At 47.8% G+C, this 21,656-nt stretch overlaps 1 protein-coding gene across 3 annotated transcripts in view; it reads left to right on the forward strand.

Moving 5' to 3' along the window:
• KCNK12 (potassium two pore domain channel subfamily K member 12) overlaps positions 1-21,656 on the forward strand; it is a 90,374-nt gene that overhangs the window by 59,333 nt on the left and 9,385 nt on the right. Inside the window, exon 1 of one of the 3 annotated variants that reach the window (XM_086327087.1) lies at positions 18,704-18,841. The exons of the other annotated variants lie outside the window; for them this stretch is intronic. The gene's annotated coding sequence lies outside the window, so the exon portion shown is untranslated. Of the gene's footprint in view, positions 1-18,703; positions 18,842-21,656 lie in introns of those variants that run through there. 3 annotated transcript variants of the gene reach the window in all.

The following is a 21,656-nucleotide window of genomic DNA, read 5'->3' on the forward strand; positions in this document are numbered from 1 at the left end:
ATTTTTATATTCGTTTATGTTTAAATAAGCAATTCATGGGGTTGCAAAGAGTCGGACACGACTGAGCAACTGATCTGATCTGATTTTTAAATAATGTGCCCTTTTCCGCTCTGGCTGTTTTTAAGATTTTCTCTTCATTCTTGATTTTCAGCAATTTGACTTTTAAAAATTGGTCACTTATTTATTTGGCCACACAGCTTGTGCGATGTTAATTCCCCAGCCAGGGATTCCCCAAACCCATGGCCCCTGCAGTGAAAGTATGAAGTCCTAACCACTGGACTGCCAGAAAATTCCCTTGACAATTTGATTGTGATGTGCCTCCGCAGAGTTTTCTGTATGTGTTTACCCTACTGTGGGCTTCTTGGATCCGTGTGTTTATAAGTTTTATTAACTTTGAAAATTTTTTGACCAAAATTTGTCAAATAGTCATTTTTACTTCCATTATCTCTTTTTTGGACTCCAATTACACATATATTAGACTACCTGATACGGTTTCACAGGTAACTGAGGCTCTTGCTTTCTTGTTTTTTCAGTCTTTTTTTCCCCCCTCACTGCTTCATTTTGGATAGTTTTTATTGCTATGTGCAAGTTAAGTTTTTTTTTTTTCTGCAGTGTCTAACGTAGTATTAATCCTATCCAATGGAAATTGTCTTTCAAATATTATATTCTTTATCTCTAGAAGTTCCGCTTAGTTCTTTTCAATTTTTTCCCATTTCTCTCATTAAGTTCATCTTTTCCTTGAAATCCTTGAGCATATTCAATATATTAATAATAGCTGTTTAAATGTCTTTGCTCATTCCCTAATCTCTGCCATAGTTGGGTCTGTTTATGTTGACAGATTTTCCTCTTTGTGGATTACATGTTCCTTCTTCTTTGTATGTCTGATCCTTTTTTATTAGAGACCAGAATATTGTGAGCTTTACGTTTTTGATGGTTGATTATGCTGTCCTCCTTTAAACAGGGGTAGACTCTGTTATGGCAGACAGTTAAGCTGCTTATGGGTAAGTTTGATCTTTTCTAGGCTTGTTTTTAAGCTTTTTAAAGTGAGGTCTAAAAGAGCCTTTTCTCTGGGACTAATTTAGCCACAGTGTTAGGGCATACCCTTTCTAGGGCTTAGTGGAATTCCTCGTGTGTTTATTGAAGCCTCTTCACCCAGGAACTCAGGTGATTCCTGGCTGTATGAGAGCTCTGGGAATTATTTGGCTTACAGCTCTCTGGCAACTGTCCTTTCCTGGAAGTCGTTCACCGCCACCCCCATCTTGGTCTTGAGGAGCTTCACCCTATACCTGCACTGACTGTTATTCAGCTGAAGACTCAGGGAACCCCTGCACAGATTTCTGGAGCTCCTTCTCTTGGTAGTTCCTTCCTCTCTAGTCTGCTACCCTGCAAGTCTGCCTTTTTTTTGGAAGCTGCTTTGTCCTTCAGTGAGACCGCTAGGTTCTGGATCCCTATTCCCTCTATTGCTATCTGCAAACTGCATCCAAGCAGAATACCAGGGCCATCAAAGGTTTCACCCTGTTTGTTTCCCTCTCTCAGGGACCATAATCTTGTACTACCTGTCTTCCAGGGCCTGAAAATAATTACTTCATAAATTTTGTCCAGTTTCCTAGTGGTTTATGTTGGGAAAGAAATCTGGATCCAGTTATTCCCTCATGGCCTGAAGAAAAAGCCAGTGGTTAGATTCTGGATCTATTTTGAAGGTAGATTTGCTCATGGATCAGATACAGAGTATGAGATAAAGGAAAGAATCAAAAAGGACTCTAAGATTTTTGAACTGAACAACTGGAAGGATGGACTTGTCATTTACTGAGATAAGGAAAGATTTAATAGAACGAAGAAGAGGGTGGTTGGGAGGGAAAATAAAGAGCTCAGTTTTCAAAATATTTATTTTGAGATGTCTCTTGACTTCAAATTGGATGTCAGTCAGGCAGTTGGAACCGAGATGCAGATTTAGAATTTGTGAGTCTCTGGACCACTGGTTCTTAACCCTGTCTGCAGCAATATTAACATCACTTAAGGGGCTTCCCTGGTGGTCCAGTGGCTAAGAATCCAGGCTCCCAATTACAGGGGCCTCAGGTTCCATCCCTAGTCAGGGAACTAGATCCTACATGCTGCAACAAAGAGTTTGCATTTTGCAACTAAAGATCCTGCACGCCACAAAGAAAGATTAAAGATCCCACATGCCGCAATTAAGACCTGGCATGGTCAAATAAATAAACATTTTTTTAAATCACTTAAGAAACTTCAAAAAAAGAAATCAGTATTCAGACCTGACCTTAGGCCAATTCAATCAGAATCACTGGGGATCAGGCCTGGGAACTGATACTTTTAAAAGTTCACCAGATGATTCCAATGTACAGGCAGGGATGAGAACCACTCTTCTATAGTATTATTTAAAGCCCTACCAAATATCAACAAGGACAGTGTTCTCAACCCTGGCTGCATATTAGAATTATCTGGGGAGGACCTCCCTGGTGGTACGATGGATAAGAATCCATCTGGGACATGGGTTCAATCCCTGGTCTGAGAAGATTCCACACGCCATGGAGCAACTAAGCCCATGGGCCACAACTGCTGAGCTCACGTGCTTCTAGAGCCCATACTCCGCAGCAAGGGAAGCCACCACAATAAAAAGCCCGCATACTGCAACAACAAGGAACCCCTACTCGCAGGGGGTCGTAACCCCTACCCCTAACAACTAGAGAAAGTCCGAGTGCAGCAACAAAGACCCAGTGCAGACAAAAATAAAAACATTTTAAAAAAATTACCTGGGGAATTTTTGAAAGTCTTGATACCCCTCCCCCCACCCCACCCTCCACCACCAATCCAACTGCATCATACTCCCCAGGGGTGGGACTTAGAAATTCATATTTTGTTAAATTCCTCAGGTAATTTCAATATACAGCCAAGATCCTACAGTGTGCTCGTTGATACCCAGAAGAGAAGTGATCTGAAGACAAAGCCTTAGTGGTCTCGAAGATAAAGGTGGGACTGAGCTAGAGGGAGAGGTCCCAGGCTTATCTCAGATGTCTGAACTGTGGCTGCCCACTCACATTTAGGAATTAGAATCAACTCTGGTAGCTCAGTGGGCACAGGTGGGGCTTGTGGACTCAGGCTTCTCTTTAGGTCAGTGGGCAAGCAGGCAGTGTTATCTGTGTGGTGTTGCTCAGACCCATGTCTCCCCAGGGCTCTATGGGACAGTTCATCTTCCTCCCCTCCTTGGCTGTCGTCCTCTCTGAGCAGCACCCACCTTTGCCAGTCACCCTTCACTCCTGCTGGCCACCTTCCTAAAGTCTGTTGAAATTCCTCATCCACAGGAAATCTCTCTGCCCCTTTCAGTGTTTGAGTCTTAATATCCCTTTACTATCATTTTAAAAGATTCTTAGGAGGGAAAATAGATAAGATCAGGTGATGAGATGATCATTTTAAATCAGAAGTCTGCCATGTTTTTTTAAGTGTGAGGACCACTTTAAAAGCTAGAGATATTTTTACAGAACCCGTCTGACAGAAGTCACATATACTTCCAATATCTATTCATTAATAGGGAAATGGGCTTCCCTGGTGGTTCAGATGGTAAAGAATCTGCCTGCAAGGTGGGAGACCCAGGTTCGATCCCTGGGTTGGGAAGATCCCCTGGAGAAGGAAATGGCAACCCACTCCAGTATTCTTGCCTGCAAGATTCCATGGACACTTGGCGGGCTACAGTCCATGTGGTAGCAAAGAGTCGGACACGATTGAGCGACTACACTTTCGATAGGGAAAATACATTCTGACACACAAAGCCCTCTGAACTAATTCAATACCACTTTTAAATGCATCTTTTCACCATCATAAAATCATTTGATATGTTTGGAAACCAATAGTACAAATGTAGGAGAAACTCATGACAGCTGAGCTGCCTTTGCAGTAACTGCAGTCATAGGCGTCCGAGCCAGGTGACTGGGCCCCGTGGCTCTAGGCCCTCGGAAGGCGTTGGAGGTTTTTGAATGAGGGGAGGGGCTGTTCCTGGAACCCTCAAGTGCTGCTAGCTTTACAGCTTTTCCCTGTCTGGTCTGGTCCAGAGTTATCTCTTTCTCTTTCTGTCAGGTGGATTCCTCCCCACAATAGAGCACATAGAATAGGTGAGCTGGCCTCCTGAGCAAATTATTTCCCCGAGAAAACAAAAAGGAGCTTAGAGAAATTGAAATTTCTGTTTGTCTTTTACTCATTCTCCCACCTTTTTCTTCTCCATCCTTCCTTATGCCCTATCTTTAGAAACTCTGTTCCTTGTTCTCTAATAGTACAACTGGTCAACATTTCAAAGCCCCATGCTAAGTGCTTTGCACACTTTATCTTACACAGTCCTCATCACCTGCTGTGGAAGTGGGTACCATTCATACCCTCACTTTTCAGATGAGGAAACCGAGGCAAAGAGAAGTTCAATGGCCTTCTCAGATGAAAGAGCCAGAGAGTGACAGAACTGAGATCCTAAGCCAGGTGGCCCTGCGGCTTCTGCCATTTCACCCACCTCCCACCCTACCCCCTGGACGGCAGAGTTGGTGCCCCTTGAATGATGAGGAATTTAGAGATATAAAGGATACTTAATAAATGACTGAATTGGGGAAAGACATCGACATGTCTCCAAGCCTCCCAAAGGGTCTATCCTCTGCTGGCAGGCTCCCTGCTTTCCTCCAGGGAACCTCCTTTAGTTTCAGGGCTCTACAGACTGGGCCCAGTCCCTCCAACCCCGAGAAGGGTTAAGGTTCTCCTTGCTGCACCCTCAGCTCTGGCCAAACTAGACCAGATACTATGTACCTCATTACGTTACCTCATTATATTACCTCTGCCCAGAATACCTTCCCCCATCCATCCCCCTGTACTTCCCCCTAATCCATGCCATGCAACAGCCACTTCCTCTGCAGAGCCCATCCTGATAATGCAGGCTTCATGACCCTCTTTCTTAGCTTCTGCTTATGGTCATCTGACCACCCACCTCTGACCCATCATGGCCTTATCTGCTCACAGATGTGTGACTTCCTACCCTACCATGCTGTCAGACCCTGACTTTAAAAAAATAATGACAAAATGAATCGTCTATAATTCATTAAAATAATATATGCCAATTAGAACTCCTGAAAAAATCCCCACATTTTCACCATAAAATAGAACCACTACAAGTCTTTTTTTTTTTCTGGACAAAGATTTGGAATCCTAAAAAAAATTGGGGGTCCTGCTTTTTATATACTTATATATATATAATGACTTCCCCAGTGGCTCAGCTGGTAAAGAACCAGCTTGCAAATTCAGGAGAGGTGGGTTTGATCCTTGGGTCAGGAAGATCCCCTGAAGAAGGAAATGGCAACCCACTCCAGTATTCTTGCCTGGGAAATCCGATGGACAGAGGAGTCTGGCAGGCTACAGTCCATGGGGTCTTTAAAAGTCAGACACAACTGAATGCATGCGTGCATATGATGTAGGAATAAACTTTTCAAGCATTCCTGTTGTTAGACACATAGTTTTTCTTGGAGAGGATGTGCTATAGTTTTTCAGAAGCACAGTTACATTCCCTCCTCCACAGCCTAGCCAGGGACCCTCAGGATGGCATTGCTGAAGACTGTGTGAGTAACTGGGTTGTCTGGTGGGTGGAAAGAAGGTGGGTTATGTTTGGTGCATGGTACATGTTAGCTGCAGGGGGGGCATTAAGAGGCTGGAAAATTACAGAGAACTCATGCCGAGCCCACGTCTGCCAGCAAAGGGCATTTAAAACAGATCCCAGGAAATTATAGTTTTTACAATCTATGAGTTACTCAGACAGGAAAGTACACGGGAGTGATGTGTTTTAGTAAGAGCACAGAGAACAATGGGGCTAGCCATCTCTAGGGCCTGGGGAGGAAGGGTGTGAAAAAGAAAGGCTTTCCTAGGTGCTGCTATCAGTAAGCAAGCCCTGCCTTTAAGAGCTGATATAGAGATGCGGGGCTTCCCTGAGCTGTGTGGCCTTGAGGGACAGGCTGAGACCAGCTGAGAACTGATATGATGAGAATTCCTTTGGCCTATTTTATCCCCGGGATGCCATGTATATGTCGAGAGAGAGAGGTGGGGGGCTGAGGCAGCAAAGATGGGGTTCAGGCATATCTGTGTGTCCGACATCAGGGTCAAGGTCTGTCTCCTCTGAGATAGAGGAGTCAGTTGAAAAAAAGAGGTAAAATTGGTGGTGTCACGAATGTTTCATGGCCTTTTGCTGCCACCTAAGAGCAGACCCTGGGGACTCCACACCACATCTGGGGGAGCCTGCTCCCAGGAGACCCCTTTATGAAAAGGATCTGTGCCCTGCTCCCATCAGTGGCACAAGAGCTATGAGAACTGAAGCTGGTGGATGGTGCTGCACTCCGTGGCAGAGGGATGGGAAATAGACTTTGAAAGAGGAAAACAAATATCATATATTAAGGCATATATATGGAATCTAGAAAAATAGTACTGATGAACCTATTTACGGGATAAGAATAGAGACACAGACATAGAATGTGGATTTGTGGACACATCAAGGGAAAAGCAGAGAAGGCGATGGCATCCACTCCAGTACTCTTGCCTGGAAAATCCCATGGACGGAGGAGCCTGGAAGGCTGCAAGTCCATGGGGTTGCTGAGGGTTGCACACGACTGAGTGACTTCCCTTTCACTTTTCACTTTCATGCATTGGAGAAGGACATGGCAACCCACTCCAGTGTTCTTGCCTGGAGAATCCCAGGGACAGGGGAGCCTGGTGTCGCACAGGATCGGACACGACTGAAGCGACTTAGCAGCAGCAGCAGCAAGGGGAAAGAGAGGGAGGGACACATTGAGAGGGTAGCATTAACAAATATACATTACCATGTATAAAATAGATAACTATTTTATATAGTCTCTGAAACTGGCTCTCAGAGAGAAACGTTAAAGTTCAGTTATGATGTCTGGGTGGGAAGTTGCTGGGGAAGTTCTGGGTGATCCTCCACCCTGCAGAAAAAAAAAAATAATAAAATAAAATAAAATAGATAACTAGCAGGAAGTTGCTATACAACACAGGGAACCCGGCCTGCTGCTCTGTGACAACCTAGAGAGGTAGGGTGGGGGGTGGCTGAGAGAGAGGCTCAAGAGGGAGGGGCTATATATACACTTATGGCTGATTTGTGTTGTTGTACAGCAGGAATCAACACAACGCCGTAAAGCAGTTATCCTCCAGTTAGGAAAAGAAGTGTTGAACATTCTTCTCCAGATCCCCAGAACCACAGCAGCAGGGGAAGAGGAAAGACGAGCCATTCTGCACCTGAGCCCAGCTTCCAGAAGACCAGTCCAGGGGCAGTGTCCAGAATCTCCTGACCGTCCTTTCTCCCAAAGAGCCAGCAGGGCACACACCGGGGGGAATACACCCCATTGCCTTGTGGGGCATCTGTCCAGCCAGGGGGCAGCTGTATCCAGTGGGCCAGCTGAGCTTCCCACAGGTTTCTGCTCTGAAAGCCCCAGATGGTCACAAACCTGCAAGGGGAGCCACCCACCATGGGGTCCCTGAGCCGAATTCTGACACCACCTCAACCACTTACTTGCCTTGGACCGTGCCTTTCTGAGCCTCAGACTGTGCATCTAAAAACTGGATAGTAGTCCCCCAATCATGGATGCTTGGGAAAAAGGAAGATAAATTCTGTGAAAATGACCTCTAAAACCATAAACTCACAGAAGCCTCATAAGGAAAATGACACAGTGCAGTGATAGGAGCTTAAAAAAAAAAAAAAGAGGTTGTCATCTGTGCTCTGATGGAGGGGTTGTGACTATTCGTGGTGGTGATGAGGCCCTGGCAGATCTTCTTTTCATAATTCCAGGGACACCCTTGCTCAAGTAAAGTTCCCTTCTCAAATAATTCCTTTAAAGAGCAAACATTCACATGTCATGTAGACTTATCCACCAGAAAAAGTGTTTCTATAGCCAGCACTTAAAACCCATCAGCTCCTCCCTGTCTTTTCTTACGTGTCCCTGTGGTGCCCTGGTTTCCTGTAAGCTTGGATCTTCTCCAGCAGCAGCAGTGTCCCTCTGACTTTGGTGCTCTCACCTTACACTCTCCCTGAGGAACTCAAGGATCCCAGCGCAGCAGCGGGTCTCAGTGGTCCCTGTTCTTGCAAATAAAACTGGAACCTGTGCAGTATGGCCAGGGGTCCAACTGAAACCTCCTGTAGGCTCCTGGCTGGCTGCAGGACCCCAGAAGAGCCCAGGGTTGCTGAGACCCTCTCCCAAGAGACTATCCCCTCAGGGCTGTCAGGAGAACGGGTGGTAAAGGCACTACAGTTTATGAAGAGAAAAAAATAAACAAACCCTTCTTATTCTGTTCATTGAGTACCTATTAAGTACCTGGTATTGTGTTGAATCTAAGTGAGGCTGGTGCAATGGATAACCCACCTGACTGCAGATCAAAAGATTCTAAGTGAGATTAGCATCACGACTTGCTTGCAAAGGCACCAGTCTTTGGTCTGGGCATGTTCTAGAGAGGTTGTGAGAAGCAGTCTGCATCCTCACAATTCACATGGATGCCAGGTAGAATAGCTCTGGCCTGGGAGCCCAAGCCTGGTGTAGGGGTTAGGAGAGCCAGGCATCAGAGAGAGCCTGCAGGGAGGAGGCAGCTCAGAAGCGTGGGGCCTGAGTGTGTGGGCCCTGCTGGAGGGACCCAGTGGGCCTGACAGAGGCAGCTGTTTCCTTGGCTGCCCTCAGCTCCCCCAGGAGGTTATTGCTGTGGGTAGAAACAGTCCCTTGCCGTTAGCAGGATAAATATAAACACAGCCTCCTGATCAGGGCTCAGAAACTAAGCTTTGCATCTGAGCTCTCTGCAGCCTCAGCTACTGCAGAAAACAGAACAAGCTAGGGTGCAGCAATGCAGGGCTTCTGCAGCCCAGCAAATGGGCTGTTAGCTGGCTCAGGCTGCCCAAACAAAGTGTCACAGGCTGGGTGGCTTAAACAGCAAAATTACAATTCTTAGGCCAGAGCTCTAAGATCAAGGTCATCGGCAGAATTGGTTTGAGACCTCTCTCCTTGGCGTAGAGATAGCAGCCTTTCCACCGTGTCCTCACATGGGCTTCCTTTGGTGCGTGTCTGTGTCCTGATCTCCTCGTATAAGGACACCAGTCATACTGGATTGTTGTTCAGTCCCTAAGTTGTGTCGGACTCCATGACCCCTTGAACTACAGCATGCCTGGCCTCTCTGTCCTCCACTATCTCCCGGTGTTTGCTCAAGTTCATGTCCATTGAGTCAGTGATGCTATCTAACCATCTCATCCTCTGCATATTGGATTAGGGTCTATTTATATGACCTCATTTTACCTTATTTACCTCTCTAAAGGCCCTATCAACAAATACAGTCACATTCTGAGATACTGGAGCCTTCAACATATGAAATCTGGGGGAGATAAGAGGTCCTTGTGGCCATCACCCTGCCTGTAGACTAAAACATCTTAGGACCCTGCTGTGTGACAGACAGTTGGCCTGTATTTTAAACACCAGCTTAGAGAAAGAGATCCCATGTATTTGGTGGGGTTTCCCTAGTGATTCAGCTGGTAAAGAATCCACCTGCAATGCGGGAGACCTGAGTTCAATCCTTGGGTTGGGAAGATCCCCTGGAGAAGGGAAAGGCTACACACTCCAGTATTCTGGCCTGGAGAATTCCGAGGACCCTTTAGTCTATGGGGTCGCAAATAGTCCGACACGACTGAGCGATTTTCCCTTTCACTTTTCACTGTGACTCAGACACTTCTGGAAATTGCTGTTGCTTATTATATATGCCTAAAAGCCAGCTTAAAATTCCACAAAGGACTTGAACAAATTTGAGTGATAAAACTAGAATAAGCTGAACTGCACTCTTTAAGAGGGCAGCACTGTGTCCTAGCATGGTGCTTGCTCACAGGTGCTCAGCAGATCTTGTGGACAGGAAGAAGGGGACAGGTGGGTGGGCAGGAAGGGAACTAAAAATAATTAAGAACTGATGAGAGATGTACCACATGCTAGAGACCTGCAGCAACTGAGCACTGTGCTGGCTCTATCAAGAGGCAAATGGAGCTCAGGGTTCACTAAAAGGGGGCAAGTGGACGAGTGCCCCTAGGAAGCCAAACTTTAGATCCTGAATTCAAGGAGAAATGAATCTCACAAGTCTTTAAATAAGGGACACGGGCAATGATATTTTTTTCTGTGGTTTTGCAAAAGACACAGACATGGTCTTCAAAAAGATATTTCCACCATCCCTTCCTAAAGGCATGAGGCAAAACATTAAATAACAGTGAATGCATTTCTGTGGGGAGTGGGATACTGTGGTCCATGGTGGCTATTTTCTGATGACCTGACTTAATATAGAAATGGCATTTGGAGTTCCCACAAGGAGCGTAAAGTTCCCATCACTTTACATTCCTGCCATCAATGCACAGAGTTCCACAAGAGGGGACTTACTGTGTTAGGTCTCTGGACTATCATTCAAGCCCCTAATGGGGTAATTGTACCCTCCCACATCCCAGGCCAGACACTGAGCCCTTTGGCACAGCAAGCACCTCATGGTTGGCACAGGGTACGTACTTCATGATTTTATAAGAGTGAGTGACCAGGTGAGTGCACGCGTGAGGGACTGCTGAGTGTTTGTGGTCTGAGTGTCTGTGCCCACCCACCCCCGAATTTGTATGTTAAAACCTAACCCCCAGGGTGTTGTTATTAGGAGGTGGGGACTTTGGGAACTGATCAGCTCTTGAGGGCAGGGCCCTTATGACCGGGATTAGTACTCTTGTAAAAGAAGCCCAAGAGAGCTCCCTGGCCCCTTCTACCATGCAAGGACACAGCGAAACTCTGCTGTCAGTGAACTAGGAAGAGGGCTCTCACCAGACCTGAACCTGCCAGTGACCTGATCTTGGACTTCCAGCCTCCAGAACTGTCAGATATTAGTATCTGTGTTTATAAGCCATCTGCTCTGTGGAGTTGTGTTATAGAAGCCCAAGTGGACCAAGATAGGGAGTAAATGCCTTAGAAGCAAAATCCAACAACTGACATGCAGTTGTGAAAATTTAGGTCCATCATTCGTGCGTTCTCCTAGACAGAGGCCTGCCCAGCTCAGCCTTCTCCCTTCTTGGCCCTCTGCAGGGGGTGTAACCTTAATAATGAGCATACTTACTGAGTGTTCACTCTGTGCCAAGCACTCTGCTGCCCGTGGGAGCCACCCCATGCAATCCCTGTGGCTGTCCTGTGAGGTAATACTGTCTCCATTCCATAGATGAGGACATGGACACATGGCCAGGAGCTCTGAGTGGGCACTGGGCACTAAGTACAGCCCAGATCTCTGACTCCAAGGCCAGGGATTTAAACCACTGTGCTTGGATACCCTAGCAATTGACTCAGCCTCCCTGTCTTAGTCCGTTCAGGCTGCTATAACAAATATGCCACCGACAAAGCAGTTTAAAAAGTATTTCTTTCTCACAGTTCTGGAGGCTGGCAAATCTAAAGTCAAGGTGCTGGCAGATTCGATGTCTGGTGAGGGGCCAATTCCTAGCTTCCAGATGGCCGCCTTCTCTCTGTGTCTTCACATGGCAGAAAGAGAGATAAAGAGAGATCTTGGGACCCCTCTTACAAGGGCACTTATCCCATGCATGAGGGCTCCACCCTCATCTGATCACCTTTCAAAGGCCCCACCTCCTAGTGAAAGTAAAGTCGTTCAGTCGTGTCCGACTCTTTGCAGTCCTATGGACTGTAGCCTACCAGGCTCCTCCGTCCATGGAATTTTCCAGGCAAGAGTACTGGAGTGGGTTGCCATTTCCTTCTCCAGGGGATCTTCCTGACCCAGGGATCAAACCCGGGTCTCCTGTATTGCAGGCAGATGCTTTACCCTCTAAGCCACCAGGGAAGTCCACCTGCTAGTACTGTCACATTAGAGGTTAAGATTTCAATCTATGAAATTTGGTGGGTGGAAACAAACATTCAGTCCATAGCGCTCCCTGAGGTAAGTAAGTGAAGAGCTTGTTTTGACCTTGACCTTGGCCTTGGCCTTCCCACGTGTGGGTGTCCCAGCTTTTCTCATATGCTGCTTCAAAGGCCTTCATTCATTCTTCCCTCTTCAGCACCTCGGCAGCCCCTTGCAGTTTGGCATTCATGAGGTTGTCTCCCTCCCCTCACATGTATAGCCAGCTTCCTCCCAGTTGCCAAAGCCCAGGGGAGCTGTTGGGAAGTTTCTGAGCACCCCCTCGTTCCTGCTTCCTCCTCTAGTTTCCATGCCTTCTGCCAAGTCTGTGGCCTCTCTTTGGCCTCTGTTCTTTGCTCCCTTTGGGCTACTGTCGTGCTCTGGGCAACCCCACCTCTTTGATACCTCTGAACTGGACTCTCTGACCTGCTGCTTCAGACGGCCTCATCACAGCAACCAGAGAGACTGGCCTTTTCTTTTATAACTGTCACGTAAAATTTTTAGTAGGTAAACATTGATAGAGCATATATTAACACTGTACTCAAAATATAAACTGACATGCCCTCAAATATTTCCCTTGTTATAACTGAAAGATTATAGGCTTGAGAGATGGGGTTGAGAGACCGGAGACAGGCTCAGACTCGAGGGAGTCACATGCCATTTATGTCACATTATCTCTCATGGATTCAATTTCCTCATCTATAAAATGAGACAATGATGACATTCTTTCCTGGGTTATCGTGATGACCAAATGAGATAAGACATAAAAATTTGCTCTATACACTGTCCAGAGATATTAAAAAATGTTGATGGTTATTCTTATCATCTTAATACCTTCTAAAATGGCAGGAGGTTCTGCTCATAGAGAAAAAAAATTATATTCAGCATCTCAGATGTCCCTTGGAATCTAGTTGAATATTTATTGCATTTCTTCCTCTTTTTATAAAACCACGTGTTTACCTCTTTGTCCCTCATGTTAAGGTCAGATGAGGGACTTCCCTGGTGGTCTCCATAAGACTCCATGCTCCCCACGCAGGGGGCCCAGATTTGATCCCTGGTCAGGGAACTAGATCCCACATGCCACAACTAAGCATTTTGCATGCTGCGATTAAGACCCAGTATAGCCAACTAAATGAATATTAAAAAAATAATAATAAAAATAAAATGAGAGTGATAGGTTTTTTTTTTTTCATATTCTGGGGCATTTATGTAATTGAAACTTTGTCCAGAGAGTGTCCATAAGAGATTTGATGACCAATCTCTTTGTCCTGTGTTTCCTTTATTTTTCCCTCTTCCTTTCTCCCCTACTCCCACCTCCTTGCCTCTGGCTGTTGATTGGCCTGGAACACCCTTACCGTAGATGTCACCTCCCTCCAATTTTTCATTAGCTGTTACTTCCTCAATAAGGCCTGTGCTGAACTACCCCACTTAATACCACAAACCACCTCCTCCCTCCCCCAGGCTTCTCCACCCACTCAGCCAACTCTTTTCTTCTTCTTCTTTCCATAACACTGCCACTTTCTAGTATACCATGCAGTTTACTTACACAATATGCTCACGGTTTATTATCCATATTCCATGCTGAAATGTAAACCTTGTGAGGACAGGGTGCTTTGTCTGTCTGGATCACTTATAAAGCCCAAGGGCCTGATAGATAATGGGCCCTCGGTCACTATTTGTTGGCTGAATGAAAGCCTCCTTCACGGGCTCCTCTTCAGCCCCTTTTCCAGGGGCCCCCATTCTCATACTGTACATGCTTCCTGGGAAGTCTTATCCACATGACCCTTGAACAGATGTTCCAACCCAGACCTCAAGACTGTCTCCCATTGCCTCCACCTGCTTGGGTAACGCATCTTTGTTGCTTCTCTAGGAAGCCCACTCAGATCTTTTCTTTTGTTTCCTGGCATCCCATGATGTCTCCCATGTTGTTATTTTTATAAGGTATCATGGTTATTCTCTTGAAAACGTGGGTCTTATTCATTTTTTTAAATAATTAAAAAAAAACAATGCTTATTGGGAAAAAAGTTATGGTTTCAAAAGTAGCCATACTTTTGAACCACTTTTGTATCACAAGGAAATGTGAAATATTTATAACAGCAATGCAGGAGACAGGTTGAGAAGATTCCCTGGAGAAGGAAATGGCAACCCATTCCAGTATGCTTGCCTGGGAAATCCCATGGACAGAGGGGCCTTGTGGGCTATAGTCCACAGGGTCACAAGAGTCAGACACAACTTAGGGACTAAACCACCATTACAGAAGAAAATGGAAATAAAAATCACCCATATTTTCACAATCTAGATGTATGTTTCACCTACAGAATTAAATACACGTGCAGGCATACATGCATACACATATATAGCCAATATATTGGGAAACTTGGAAGGAATTAATTAAAGAAATAGCGTCTATGGAACACTTAGAGCAGAACTATTTTGAGAAAGACAAAGGCAACCTCTGAGAGTCAGGAGCCAACCTGGAACTCACAGTTCAGCAACACGGTGTGGGGATGGGGTTTGGACCTTGACCAAGCACTTTCCCAGGACATCTACAGCAGCCAAGGCCACCTTGTGGCCAAGGTGGAGAGAGATTAAAAATGAGACCACTCACCAACATCATGTCTGAACACAGACCAAATAGCAACATCATCCAAACCACAGAAATGACCAAACACCCCCATCAGGTTAACATGAGCAACTGCTACTTCTTTATCAGTCACAGCTTTGGCTTTCCTCCATTATTCGCCCCCTTCTAGGTAACAATTATCAAGATACTCAAGCCTAGACTTATCCTCTGTTTCCTGCTTTGGTGGCTTCTAGTTCAGAGCAAAGCCCTGCTTTCTCGAGTCCTCCCCTAGTCACCTGACTCAAGGCCAAATCCTAAATGAGTACCCCAGATCCCCATGACAGACAGTCTCTTTTGTTACTATGAGTCAATAGATTCCATTTTGTTGAGCTGCAGGTGTGTTCCTGGTGACCTTTGGCAGCAGGGTATGGGCAATATTGTACATCTGAGTATTCTTCCCCACCCCCATACCTGGCACATGGCAGGTCTCAAAAACATGTTAGGTAGATTAACTAAAATGAAGATTGAAACCACATTTCTGGTACAGAACCTACTGGTGGTCACCAGACAAACTGCAGTTTCTGCCCCTGCATTATGAAGGATGAGAAGAAACCTAAGACATGGGCCACGTCCTCATTGGCAAGGCAACACAGAAACACACAAGATGAAATGATATTCCAGGACCATAGTCAATAGTACAGAGGCCATTAGCACATAATTAAATGCCTGATGAGAGCTAAGTGCTGCCAGGTGATGAATGGGATTCAGGTAGGTGAACAGAAAAGGAAAGTAGTCATTGCAGACTTTCAGAGATGGGAACCAGTGGGTGCACAGGCACGAAGCAGGGAGTGTTCATGGTATGCTTGCTAGACACTAGCTTCTTTCAAGCTGGGATTCTGCCCTCCTTGCTCACCTCATATCCCCATGATGTGGTGTCCATTAAGAAGCAGGATTTTAGTAATTACCTGGTAAATGAAAATGTGTGTGCATGGATCAGTGAGGGGACCTATGCCCCTGAAGAAGAAGGTTCAAAGAGAGATGATGCTAGAAAAGTTAATCAGGGCCTTGAATCTAAGTCTAAGAAATTCTGGATCTTCCTATCACTTGGGAGTTCATTGCAATGTAAGCAGAAGAGAGATCTGGGCAGAGCTGTGCTTCAGTGCATTGGGTCTGGGACAAAGTTCAGAATGGACAGGAACAGAATATTTCCAAAAAACCAGAAGTCTGGTCCCAAGTCATCAGGGCCTCTCTGTGCAAATGGGGCGAGGGGGTTAACACAAGGTGATGAGGAAGGAAAGTGGGATTTGGAGTTGGTGGGCCTGAGCTGGAATTTCTGTGACCTTCAGCAAGGTCCTCAACACCTCTGTGCCCCAGCCCCTGTCTCTCGTTGCTTAGGATCTGGTACGGATTCATGCCATAGGCCCAGGGCAGGCATTTTGGCCACAGCCAGTCCTCCTGCATGGTATGATTGTTTGCATGTTTCAAAGCAAACTCACAGCCACAATCTCCGAACCAAAGGCTGAGTCAGGCCTCAAGAGGCAGAATGGAAAGAGTTGTGAATGTGGGGCTTGAGGCCTGAGTGCTGGGGGTGTTCTTTCAGGCACTATTTTACTTCTCTGAGCCCTGGTTTCCACACTTGAATAATGACCAGAAGTCACACACTCCCTCGCCACACCCAGGAGCTGCTCTGGGGACGTATCTGTGATAGCACCAGCAGAGTGCGGGGCATAGCGTAGGCTCCAGACATCCATCGCTCCACCCTGCCTTCCCGTGAGCCAGGGATCAACCTCCCTTCCCTGCAGGGCAGCCGAGAGCTGAATGTGCAGCGGGGATGGCTCCCCCCCATCTGGAGAAGGATGCGCCCCTCCCTACTGAGCCTCAGTGCAGGGGCCACAGGTTTGGGCCCTCCTGACCCAGCCAGGCCCTAACAGACGTTCACATTGGTCTACCAGCCTGAGGCAAGGGGCCATGTCAGCGGGCCAGCGCGGCATACCCATGGTTCCCCGGGGACCCGCTCCACTGTACACGGCAGCTGGACCTGGCTGCAGCTTCAAGTGCAGTTTGCTTTTCTCGTGGTTTCTTGGCTTGTTTTCTCCTCTGGGGCAGCCACGCAGGCCGCCTCCTGTGAGGAGAGGTGTTGGGAGGTGGCCAGGTTTGGGGACCAGAGTTAGCGAGATGGACTCAGAGCCCCGAGAAGCAGCCCCTTACCCATGTCTCCCCTGGGTGCAGAGACCCCCCTCAAATGTGGCTCTGGGCTGCATGGGTGGGGAGGAGGACATGCTTCTCCAGATGAATAAAAACTGAATTAACTGAGAGGAACTGGAACTGTGCGCGTGAGAGGACAGTTTGACAGAACTACCACAGGTTCCCTTTAAAAAAGAATCTGCACCTCTCTCATCTAGGATTGGCGGTGAAGTGTGATTCAGTTGACGGTGTATGGACACTTCTGGGTGGAGGGACCTGCCTTCTCCCCACAGCGGGTCTACCCGCCCTTCTGGGGGGTGACCTGTGCCTCACCACAGCCCTGAGTGGGGACCCTGAGGTTCGGGGGGGTAAGGCCGGGGCTGCGTGGGCTTCAGGGCTTTCCTCACCTCACTGCCCCACCTCCGGCTGTTGTTAGCCAGACTTTTGTTGCATCAGGGGCTGTTCCTGCATTCCCTGGCCTTGGAGTCAGTCTTCTGCAGTTCTGGGCTAAGGCTAAATTCTGGGCTCTGCTCTTTTTGTGGTGGGCAGGAGGGGCGGTGAGCTCATCCCTGGAAAGGATTAGTCATCAGAGAGACAGGGACAGATCTAGGGGGGCAGGACAGAGGACGGGCTCTATGTAAATGAGTCATCTTCCCTGCAGCTCCGAGGCCCCAGCTTGACAGCTGCTCCCCAGGAGAGGTTGTTAAGCGGGAGCGTCCCGGAGGCAGGCGTAGTTAACCGGCTTTTAATAACTCATTTTGCTGAATGATTTTTGGTGAGGAGAGAAAAACCTTAATCCCACAGATGAAGCGCATGGTGGGGGCAGGTTCAATTAGCCCCACGGGCAAGAGAAACAGCACTGAGTTTCAAAGCCAACTCTTGGGGTCACGTGTCCATCACTCCCAGATTACCAAAACTTTTCTAATGTTAAAAATCCATGGCCTGCAGCCTGTGGGGTTCAGCCTACTTTTTTTAAGCCCCAGACCCTCTCAGGCATCCCCACACACCCCCTGCTTTCAGCAAAGGTCATCCCAAAGGCCCCCGAAGGACAAGCAAAAGCGAACAGGAGAGTGAGAGAGGGCCCGCTTTCTCCACGGGACTTGTGTTCTGTGTCGCCTCTGTGTCCTGAGTCAGGGAGCTTCTTAGGTGGTGCTAGTGGTAAAGAACCTGCCTGCCAATGCAGGAGACGTAAGACATGGGGGTTCAATCCCTGGATCGGGAAGATCCTCTGGAGAAGGGCATGGCAACCCACTCCAGTATTCTTGCCTGGGGAAATCCGAGGGACAGAGGAGTCTGGCATGGTCCATGGGGTAGCAGAGTCAGATACAACTGAGCAGCTCAGCACATGCACACAGGGAGCTTCTAGCACGAGGCCAGCCCCACGCTCCGCTGCGGCGCCAAGCCCTCACCAGCACTGAGCCCTCAGGGGCTTCTAAACCAGCTTCCATCTGGTTTACAATTTAGACAAATCCTCAAGTACCAGTGGGCTTCCCCGGTGGCTCAACTGGTGAAGAACCCATCTGCCAGTACAGAAGACACAAGAGACACAGGGTCGATCCCTGGGTCGGGAAGATCCCCTGGAGGATGAAATGGTAACTCACTTCAGTATTCTTGCCTGGGAAATACCACGGGCAGAGGAACCTGGCGGGCGACAGTCCATGAGGTGGCAAAGAGTCAGACATGGCTGAGCACGCACGCACGCACGCACACAAGTGCCAGCAAATGTCACTCCCAGAGTGTCCGCTTTTCCACCACAGGCCCACTTTCCAGGATCAAGCCCTTCCCCCCACTAACACACTTGATTTCAGGATTGGAAAAGGTGGTGCCTCCCCGCCAGCATGGGGACCAGAGCCTGAAGCCAGCCCAGAGGGGATGTTGCCACTCACCCGGGATGGCTGAGGACACGGAGGCCTGGTGAAGTGAAGGGACAGCAAGTTAGTGGTGGAGTCGTCTTGGGTGTGTGTACGGGGGCTTTTCCTTGCCGCTGAAATGCCTAGTCGTACTTCACCCGGGCCCTGCTCCACCTGCAGCTCTTCAGCTGTGATGTGAGGGCCAGCCTCGCCTGTGTGTTTCCCAGTTAAGCTCGCAGCTTCTTGAGCGCCTGCCACGTTCTAGGCGCCGTGGGAGGCACGAGGGAACCACCTCCTCATCCACTCTTCACAGCAACCTCACGAGGTAGGCAGTCATCAGGCGATTTTTAGAGGGAGAATAACGTGTCCCCGTCGGCCCATTAGCAAGTGGAGGTGCCAGAGCTTGACGCCACAGCCCCTGCCCTCAGCTCTCCAAGAAAGCCGATGTTGGCCCTTCCTAAGCCTGCAGGAAGGGAGGCTCACTGAACTTGATGTTTCCAGAGTTTGTGGGTTTCTACTGTACACACACCCAAGACGACTCCACCACTAACTTGCTGTCCCTTCACCTCACGGGGCCACCGTGTCCTCAGCTGTCCCAAGTGAATGTCAACATCCGCTCTGGGCTGGCTTCAGGCTCTGGTTCCTGCGCTGGGGGGAGGTACCACCTTCTCCAAAGCTGAAATCGAGTGTGTCAGAGTTTGTGAGTTTCTGTTGTACAAGGCCAGACATGTTGCTGGATGCCATGCCCAGATGACGGAGAAGCTTCTAGAGGTGTCAGGTGACACTGTCACTGCCACAGAGCTCCCGCAGGTTCAGCCTGAGTACAAAGTGGACAGGAGGGTCCCCAGCCTTGCCCTCCCCCTTCTGCCTCAGGTTCACCCACTCCATCAGCAAGAGTTCCTGAACGCTGTCTGTGGGCCGGACAGCAAGCTGCACATGGGAGCCAGCCAGGCTGGACCCAGCCGCTTACTCTGGCCCCATGCACACCGCTCTCCCAGCAGGGCACACCAGGTCTCTAACTTCCTCCTTCTCGAAGTCCCATCCACACTTCAAGACTAAACATGAATACCTCTTCCTCCATAAGACTCTCTCAGTCGCTGCAGAATACCAGCCCTGCTTCTGACCTAAGCTGCTCTGGAGACTATTTTAAATTTCCTAGGCGATTCCACTTTGAAGCCAGAGTTAAGAACTGCTGCTCTAACCAAAAGCAGCCTACGTCTCTTTTGTCTGAACTCTCCTGCGTTTGACTCTTAGTGCATCACAAACTCCTTCCTCTGGTTTCACACTGGGCTCTGTCACTTGCTTGCTCTGTGATCTGTGCAAGTTATTTAACCTAAGTGCCTTTATTAAGTGTGACTCAGTTTACTAATCTCACAAATGGGAATGAAAATAATTCCCACTGTAGTTCATCAAGTCTAAGACACCAGCAATTATAGATGCACCAAAAATGTATACTATTAAGAATTTTGAATGCTGCCAAATAAACTAAGTCATCAATTGTAAGGTGCATCCTGATTTCAGGGGTGTTAAAACTTGAGGAAAATAGCTATGACTTAGGATGAATGACACCCAGTGCCTCACTGAATTGTGAGAATGGATGCATTGATTTACATGAAGCTTTGGCACAGTGCTTAGAAAGAGTAAGGGCTCAATACATATCAGCTATTATGTGATAATATAATTATCATATATCCCATGTTTCCACTCCTCACTAAATGCTTTAATAACTTCTTCCAGCCTTCCTTTCATTCTCAACCCTCCCAGAAGGTATGGCCAGGCTGCTCGGCTATCCTCCTCAGGAGAGGGACTTGGAGAAGGATGACATGGGCAGCCTCGAGGTTCCAGACCTGGGGCTTGCTGCTGCTACTGCTGCTAAGTCGCTTCAGTCATGTCCGACTCTGTGCAACCCCATAGACAGCAGCCCACCAGGCTCCCCAATCTCTGGGATTCTCCAGGCAAGAATACTGGAGTGGGTTGCCATTTCCTTCTCCAGTGCATGAAAGTGAAAAGTGAAAGTCAAGTCGCTCAGTCGTGTCCGACTCTTTGCGACCCCATGGACTGCAGCCTACCAGGCTCCTCCATCCATGGGATTTTCCAGGCAAGGGTACTGGAGTGGGGTACCATTGGCCTTCTCTGAGACCTGGGGCTTATGTGAATCTTAAGTCTCACCTCTCAAGTGTCCAGCCCGCCTCCACAGAGTGTGGCCATGTGCTTCCTACCTTCTCCCCAAGTCAGTGTCAGCTCCAGCCACAGAGCAGCCTGAAGGCTGCCCCAGCCTCTGCCCCACAGCCCATCCCACAACTCCCACTATTTCCTGTTTGGAGAGGGAGAGGTGCTGGAAAACCCGGCTGCTGGCCTGGCCTTGGGCAAGGCCCAGCTCTGTGTGAGCTTTAGGCCCCTTGAGTGTTAAAGTGAGCCTGTTACCCCTCCTCCAGCATTCAGGAAGGATCCCAGGAGAGGGGGATGTTGGAAGATGCTTCCCAGAGGAGTGTGCCCAGCAGACAAGTAGGCCATGGGTAGGGCTGCCAGATTTAGCAGATAAAAATACAGAACTCCCAGTTAAATATGAATTTCAGAAACACAACGAATCTTTTTTTTTTTTTTTTAGTGTAAATATGGCCCATGCAATGTTTGGGACGTTCTTACACTAAAAAGTTCATTTGTTTATCTGAAATTCATGTTTATCTGGGAGTCCTAATGGGTCTTTTCCCCTCCTCTGCCCATTGATCCCCTGACCTCAGCTTTCTCACTCTCCCTGATATTTAACTCTCATCCTGGAGAGGTTCTTGAAATTTTTATTTTCAGTTATTCGATAACAAGTAACTATCAGTGCCTAATTTATACATGATTCCCTTGTCCACTGTGGAGAATAGAAAGAAGACTTCATAAGCGCTTATTAATGTGCTAGGCAAGGGCTTCTGCAGTGGCTCAGCAGTAAAGAATCTGCCTACAATGCAGGAGACACTGGTTCGATCTCTCAGTCAGGAGGATCCCTTGGAAGAGGGCATGGCAACTGACTCCGGTATTCTTGCCTGGAGAATCCCATGGACAGAGGACCCTGGCGGGTTTCAGTCCACGGGGTTGCAAAGAGTCAGACACAACTGAAACGGCTGAGCACAGCACAGCACAGTGTGCTAGCC

This window comes from Bos grunniens, chromosome 11 (genome assembly GCF_055505025.1).
Source record: "Bos grunniens cultivar Pamir isolate PY7600 chromosome 11, Bosgru_T2T1.0, whole genome shotgun sequence".
NCBI lineage: Eukaryota > Metazoa > Chordata > Mammalia > Artiodactyla > Bovidae > Bos > Bos grunniens.